The sequence below is a fragment of the Chiroxiphia lanceolata genome, chromosome 13 (assembly GCF_009829145.1).
Source record: "Chiroxiphia lanceolata isolate bChiLan1 chromosome 13, bChiLan1.pri, whole genome shotgun sequence".
NCBI classification, from domain to species: Eukaryota; Metazoa; Chordata; class Aves; order Passeriformes; family Pipridae; genus Chiroxiphia; species Chiroxiphia lanceolata.
Genome location: NC_045649.1, coordinates 18,659,324 through 18,667,816, shown reverse-complemented (window position 1 = coordinate 18,667,816; position 8,493 = coordinate 18,659,324).

The following is an 8,493-nucleotide window of genomic DNA, read 5'->3' as shown; positions in this document are numbered from 1 at the left end:
CAACGCAAGAGGAATAGGTATTACTGTAAGTCTTTGATAAATAGTTGCTGCAAATAAGGGGCAGATAAGATGCTGTGATAAAAAGACAAGTAGGTTACATGAGATAAGCTGGGAAGAAAACAAGTTAGATAGCTTTATAAATCACACAAAGGAGTTATGAGATGTGCAAGTGTGATCTTTGCTGGAGAGGCTAATGGGGAAGTATGGGCAGTATCTGCAGCCAGGAGAGCTGGACACTGGTAAATGAGAGACGTTTACAGGATTACAGGAAATTATTAACCTTTTATCATTATGCTATTTAGACCTGGCATCTTAGGTAGACTTGAGCTCCTGTCTGTCCTGCTTTTATCAATGTCTTTGCTTAAAGAATAGCAAAAATGTTCACAAAGGACTTGAGATCTCGCAGAAACTCTAGGTGATGATCCTTGGAGCAGATCCAGTATTTTGCTTCCCTTTGCTGTTGAAGTGCCATGTTCTTCTCGGTCCCTCTTGTTCTGGATCACGCTTCACACCCTCAGGATCAGGGTCAGGGATTTCATCCACTGTCAAGCTGAAGGATGCACTGCACAGCTCCATCCATATGGCAGCAGAGTAGAAATCTTGGTAGGATCCTTTTATGTAGGGATGTGGGGGCAGGTGAGCCGTGAGCCAAGTGGGGGTGTTGTCAGGATTTCTGAAAGTCCCTCTGGAGCTGATGTGCTTCATCCCTTTTTATAATCTCCTTGAGCTAAATGACACATTGATAAACTGTCTAGGATAAATAGTGTTTTCCAGACATTACCAGACAGTGGGGACTTTTTCAATGAGCCTTTGTCACCGTTTAAGATCAAAAAGGTTTGTAACTGGTGAAATGGGAGGAAGAAAAAGCTTCTTGATATTGCAGTGAATGTTTAAGTATCCTATTGTCTAGTTAACATGTTTTGACAGATGTGGTTTCAAGATGCATAAAAGTCTGAAAAAAACCCCTATATAAACCTCATCAGTCAAGGACTGGAATTTAGATTTACTTCTTACTGAACAGAGCTATTGTGTTGTACCATGGAGCTAGTGAAAATGCACAGCCATAACAGCACTTGGATTTAAAACACAATATACCAGGTGGACTCGCACGGAGTGATCAGAATACTAAGTGTCACTGGTGGTTTGCAATGAGCCTGAGAGATTATTTGTTTTAGGAAGAAAGATGAGTAGGCCTGCTGTAAAAGTGTGAGGAATCTCTGATTGGGGTACACATGGTAGACAGGCCAAACATCCTTCACGATGATTAAGCGGTATCAGACCCTGGAGTTGGATTGCTTGTTCTGGTGATGCTGTTTCTCCCTGCGTGCCATGGCAAGTTAATCTGCGCCTCTGGCTCAGCAGTAGCTGGGGAATGAATTTTGGCATTTGAAGTATGTTTTATCACCTGTTCCCCTTCTCTGATTTCTCTATTTGAAGTAGGGTCTCTCTGTGAGAACAGTCCCTCTGAGCTTTGATCTGCTTCAGGGTTTGACCTGGCGTCACTGTAATCTCTGCCATACAGAACAGAAGGCTTTAAAAAAGAGCATGGCACAATCTTCACCAATTTTGAGCTGGGCTTTGATATGGTTTGTACTGCTGTTTGATTTTCCACATTCTGCGAGCTTCCACATGACCTGTACTTAGTAGCTGCTGTGCTGGGGCTCCAGAGGGAAATCTCGGGGGAATTTATTCGCTGCTGAAGTTCTGGCTTCTGATCTGGTCCTTGCCTTGCTCCCTGCAGAGCAAAGATGATGTGCAAGCATGTCATGTAAACATGTCACATGCATAGGAGTTCATCCTTTTTGAGCCTTTCCCAGGCAGTACAGACTTCACAGCCTACAATGAAGAGAAGTGATAACAGTGATGCTAAACAATAATGTTTGTAAAATGGCAGGTTTTGGCTAAGCAAGTTTCCCAGCGCTGCCTTTCCTTGTGGGCCAGCAGGATCTTCTAGAAGGCTGGTCCACCTTGACTACAGGGATGTGCTGCTGGATACGCATTTGGCAAAAAAACATACTGGGAAAAGCAGGGGCAGCTCCTGATTTGGATGTGGTTACACTTGTTTACACTTGGACTGAGCTCGATCCTCCTCTCTGCAGGAACATTTAGGTTCCTGGTGCTTTGCTGTGTCTGCCATTTGCTCAGGCCACCTACACACAGAGGCAGTGCTGCAGCTCCTAAGGGCTTACAGCAATCCTGTTAGTCAGGGTTTTGTAGGGGGCTTGCTTTCTTCCCCCCCAATATATTTAAACAAGTAGTAGCAGGATGCTCTGCTTTTCTACTGAGCCAACAGGAAAGGAACTAAGCATAACAAGAACAGCAGGAGAAATACAGCAAAGATGTGGGGGATTAAACAACAAGCATCTTCTCATCTTACCAGCAAGACTTTTACTGAAATATCTTTACAGAAAGAATTTGAATGGTTCTGATTTTACACAGTGACATTAAAAATAAATGTAAAATGTTGAGCGTTGTCAAATCTCTGCTACTGGAATACTTCAGGCTCTGACAACAGGCAAATAAACATACTTTCTCTTGTTCACAAGACTGTTGCAGTGGTTTGGGTATTCTTAGGGTAAAAGGGGAACGGTCCTGATGGATGGAGGCAGGGTTGCCACTGGTGTGTTGTAAGTCCTCATAGCTGCTAATGAAGAGGTGCTTGCTGCTGTTGTTTGTAACCAAGAAGGCTGAGGGCTCCCTGAGGCTCTGATTCCTGTGCTCCTGGCCGTCTGTAACTCTCAGTGTAGTGGCATGGCATGAACAAGAAAATGAAAAGGAAAAAACATTGGCTGTCTATAAGCATCTCTGAAAAATTGATCCAATAAAATGGTCAGTGAATATATTCACTAGTCATTTTTGCAGCTCTATGACCTGAAAATAAAGATGTGAAGGAGGAAGGTAGATCATTATACAGCTTATTCCAAATAAATCAAATAAGTTGTCAGATCAATTATTTGTCCAATATGGATCGAGCAATTTTTGGTCCCGTGTAGTAGTATGTTGGAGAACTACATTTAATTAGCATTAGCTTGGCTCACCAGTGCATGTTGACTTGGCCTTGAAATTCTGTAGGCCAAATTATTAAGCTGCTCAGATTCTTCATGAATTTGGCTATGCACTGCTAGAAGTCATTGTCGGGTTCCCTCCTGAAATGTTCCATTTTACCTTCTGCCCTCGGCAGATCCTCCCCAGCAAACTGCTGAAAAAGAACTTCTGTGAATATCTTCTCATTTCCTTTTATTTACTGTACTGATACCTTGAATATTTCTGTTCCTTTGTCTCCTTGTTACCCTTTTTGATTTAGTAATTAACCTGTAAATGTCCCTGGGAACTAAAAAGTCTTGTCCAGACGGACTGGTGGCTCATTATTACTAGAAATAGCTGTTGAGAACTTGTCTGTATGTTTTGCTGGTAGGCTCTGCCCTATTCTTAAGAGTTCATGTCTGCTCTAATTTGAGAAAAGACTTTGATTCTTAATTTTGTACTCAATACTGGGATGCTAACTGACAGCATCACTTTGCTTTCCTTCCCATTTTAATATACACAGCATTTAAGGCCGAATCAGGCAAAATCACTCATTGACTGTTTAACTGAAAACCTCAGTAGAAGCTTTGCCGAATGAGGGTGAAAGGTTTGGGCCAGTTACCAGTTTCAGTGCTACAGAAACACTGGAAGGCCACGTACTGTCTGTCTCACACCTCAGACAAGCGTGACGGAGGACACAACATTAGCAAAAGGAGGAGATGCCAGGGGGAGTTTTAGGAGCAGAGGTGGCAAAGAGGATGTGGGATGTGGAAAGGGAGGATATGCAGACTTGGGAAGGAAGATCTGAGTACAGAAGTAGAAAGGAGACTTTGAAAAATGAAAAATCCTTTTAATTCCCAGCACCCACAGTATCATCTTCAGAGGCAGCTTCTCATTTCTGTTGGTTTTCTCAGAACTTAGACTCATGTACATGTAATATTTGATGACTTAGGCAGAAACAGGTCTATTTTCAAAGCTAATCTTTGCATTACATATTGAATGCATTATAGATTCTCTTCTACTTTAATGAAAAGCCTGCATGAATGGCTTAAAAAATAGAAAGAACTTACATCATAAATTGGGCTGAGGCACTTGCCTGAGAATTAGCATGAATATGTTGCAGTAAATACTGCCCCAATCAAATAAATGGTAATAGTAGAACTATTCAAATATCTCAGTATGAGTAAAAGAGATGTAAGTGTACTCTGCACTCTGTGGCATTTTGTGCATCTTTGTAAGGGGCAATATTTCCATAGCATTTAAAGGACATATTCTGTCTTTTTATGCTGTGATGCAGTCTGACATGAGAGCAAGTCCCAGTTCAGGATAGTACTGGATCAAGGATTTATGGCTTGTGTTCAAAAAAATTTTAAAGTGGTTCTCCTATGGGAGAGATATGGAACCAAGATGTACATGGAGCTCTCTGTGACTCATCAGCAAATGCATGGAAGTACGTGCTGCCACATATTGTATCCTCACAAGGACCTGTCCAAAGGACGCATCACAACAGTGTAGGGGGAAAAAAGTGGCATAATCCTGTTCTTGGGCAGTATTTTTCACTCCAGAGTACTGCTCTACATTGCTGTCCTCACCTGTGGAAGGGAATGATTGCCAAGCAGAGTGAAATAATTGGGTCAGAACTGTGATTACAGTGTAGTTCTGTTTTGCTAGTTAAGCCAGTATTTTACCCCAAAAGATTTGAGAATTTTGGATTGGTAACAGAAAGGAACAGATAGAATGAGAACAGCAAGAAACAAAGTAAACTTGGAGCCACTCTATGTATAATTTTTCCGTTTTCTTTCCTGGGGTTCGCTGGGCTGTACAAATGTTGCCTTGTTGGCACTCCTACAACCAATAGCATATTTTCTGTGTTTGATAAGGGAACGAGCCTTTCCCACTTACCTGGGAGAACAGCACACTCAAAGTAAAACTCTTATTTATTTATAGGACAAATGGGAAGGTACTTAGAGGAGATCAAGTATGTAGAATGAAATGCCAAGGTTTTCTTTTACATCACAGATGGAAGTGATTTGCTGTCATCCCTCGTTTGGAAGATCCTTGTCATTGTGGATGTCCTAACCCAGCCATCCCCATGCAGAACATCCAGGCCTCTGCTTTGCTGTGTTGTCATGGGTACCTGTGCTTATCCATGAACTCCATTCAGACACAGCCTAAACAATCACATACCTACACTGAGAAAAATTCTCTTTTCATCAAAAGAGCTGAATTTGGGCTCATGCTCTTCTCTGTCTCCCTGCAGAAGCTTGTTTACTCAGATGCAGCAAAATGTCAGCATAGCTACAGCTTGGGAGTGGGGGTGGGGGGAAAGGATGGTTTTTCCCTAGAGGAGGGGTCTCCTGCAGTAGAACGACTGTTTTGGTCTCATGACCTTGGAGAAATGAAGGACCCTCAGGAAATTTTGGGGTTCTGTCCTGCCCCTCCACTACTCCAGTGTTTATGGTTGTGGCCAAAAGACTGACTGAGTGTCTACCCTCCAGCTGCCAGCTCCTCTCCCTCTCCTAGGAGCAGTGGAAGCAGCAGATTGGAAGTAAATCAACACAAAATAAAGTATCAAGTAAGGATTCAAGCTTCCTGTCCCCTCTTCCACCTACTCTATAGATATTTCCCAGCCTGTGGCCCATGGGTTCCCAGTTTTGATGGAAAACACAGGCTGATCTCAAAATGTGACAGCGATTCAGAGGGAGGGAGAAGAGACTGCCAGATGGCTCTGCTTTGCACCTTCTTCAGTTTGCAGGATAACACTTTGCTATTTGCCATAAATTTACCATCTTCTCCTGTCTCTGTGCTGTGGAAGGAAGCTCAACTTTTGGCCTCTTGGCTCCATCTTTCCACATAAGACCAAAACGATGTGGTATCATGGAGGGAGGATGAAGAGAGTTTGTCTCTTGTACATGTGTGTGCAAAGGAGATAAAATGGGAGTGGGGGTGCTGTGGAAGACAGAGAAGCAGCTCATGAAGAATATAACTAGCAGAGCTGGAAACACCCCCTCACTGCCCACAGTGAGCATCTCATTCCTCCAAGAGTCTGGCTGGAGGTGTCTTAAATCCACGAGACCAGAAGGAACTGTTTGTTCACACAATCATAGTGTAAGGAGGAATTATAGCCTGAACTGATGAACCTTTGGAGGTATTTATTTGTTACCATACAAATCCAAAGGGCACTTTCTATCCTGATTTTCTTTGCTCTCTTCCTGCCGGCGCAGCGTAAAATGGTGAAGCAATTCCACTGGGGCATGGTGGGCCACGAATCTTCACACAGAGCAACAGTGGGATGTGCTGTGCTTTCAGATCTGTCCTTCACTGTCCTCCTTTGCCCTTCTTCTGGCCTCTCTTCAGAGCTTCCATGGAGAAAATTTTAACCATGTTTTTATTCACTTTTCACACTGTAACTAGTAGGAGTGTGATAATATCACATTACATGATTATTTTAGTAGTTGTTACCAGGGACTAAAGAGTAACAAGACTATAAATACCCATTGCATGACCTTAATACAATCCTTCTGCTTTATGAGAATGTTAATTTTCTTTTATGATAATCTGCACAAATATAGCACAGAACATATAGCAGAATGGAAGTCAGAAACTTGCAGTTGGGAGCTCTAATTTTTTCAAGTTCAAGAGAGAATTCAGCACCAAAAACACGTCAATAGGAGGCTTTGGGAGCACGTGTCACTTTTCCAGAGAAACTAAGTTTATGCATGTAATTTCCATATTCCGATTGAGTTCTCAAGCAGGCTTTTAAAATTATAGTCCCAAAATCTGCAGCGATGTTTTGGCACTTCCAAGTCCCAATCACGTTGTGTGCATGCTCTGAGCTGCTCAGCAGGACAGTGTGGCTCTGCCATCCACACACAGAGTGAACAGCTTCCTACAGCCTGGCTCCACAGCACTTAGTGTGTGTTTCCAGCACAAGTCTTGTGGAGCTGGTGGCAGCAGGAGTTCAGCCCAGGAGATGCTCCATTCTGGTCATCAGCCCCAACATTGTCCTGCTGAAGCTGGGGAAGGATTCATGGCCCTACATACCCCCCCCAACCACCCCAGTTTCTCTTGAAGGCACTCACCTCCAAACCCTACAGGTCCTATTGTGTCCCTTATTTGTGCCTTTCCCATTGTTTTGGTACCTGGGCAGCAGTACAACACATAGCATGAAGTGTTCTGTCTCCAAGGAGGACGAACTTTTTGCAGAGCCCAGTTTTTTTAAATCGAACAGGAGCCAGCAGTGTACCCAGGTGGCCAATGGCATCCTGGTCTGGATCAGGAACAGTGTGGCAGCAGGACCAGGGAAGTGATTCTGCCCCTGGACTCAGCACTGGTGAGGCCACCCCTGGAGTGCTGTGTCCAGCTCTGGGCCCTCAGCTCAGGAAGGACATGGAGGGGCTGGAGCAGGTCCAGGGAAGAGCAGCGAGGGTGGGGAAGGGGCTGGAGCACAAGTGCTGTGAGGAGAGGCTGAGGGAGCTGGGGGTGTTGAGGCTGGAGAAGAGGAGGCTCAGGGGAGACCTCCTCACTCTCTACAACTCCCTGATAGAAGGTTGTAGCCGGGTGGGGGTCGGGCTCTGCTCCCAGGAAGCAGCAGTAGGACAAGAGGGCTCGGTCTTCAGCTGTGCCAGGGGAGGTTTAGGTTGGATATTGGGAAGAAATTCTTTCCAGAGAGGGTGCTCAGCCATTGGAATGGGCTGGGCAGGGAGGGGTGGAGTCACTGTCCCTGGAGGTGTTTAAGGTGAGTGTGGATGTGGCATCAGTGCCATGGGCTGGGAAGCACAGCGGGGTTGGATCAAGGGTTGGACTGGATGATCTCGGAGGTCTTTTCCAACCCAGTTGATTCTATGATTCTGTCCCAAACCACACAAAGAGCTGCTCTGTGGGGAGGTCTCCTTCAGCTGTCCCACTTGGGCAGGTCACACCATGGTTGCAGACCAGAGGCTGGATATCAGCAGTCAAAAAAAAAAAAAAGGCAGTGAGCTACACTTAGTATTTTGCATGTGATCTAGATGCATTTTATAATTAAGTCAAAGTGTAAATATCTGTTGGTTTTGCTCTCTGAAATCTGTGCACTTTTCAGTACCATGTTATCTGAAATGGCTTCCTTTGGAGCAGACTCCCATAACCACTTGTCCTCTAACAGGGCATAAGTGCACAGAACCTAATACTGGCTATCATTTCTCAAACAGGTTGCTTTGTTCAGAGGCAGCTAAACTTAGGTTTAGCTATAAATTTACTGTAAATGTGCAAGCAAATTAACTTCTACTCAGAAATGTATCTAAGGCATTAGCTTGCAAACAACTGTATGTGCAGAATTTTTGTTTTCTCAAGAGAGAAATGTGCGAATGTGCAGCCGAGGAAGGAATAATTAAACCCTTTATATCTGCTCCTGTTTTAAAAGTTCTTCAATGCTACTGCAGTGGCTAGAATGACAAAGCTGCTTTTGCTACAGAACATATCTAAATGGAA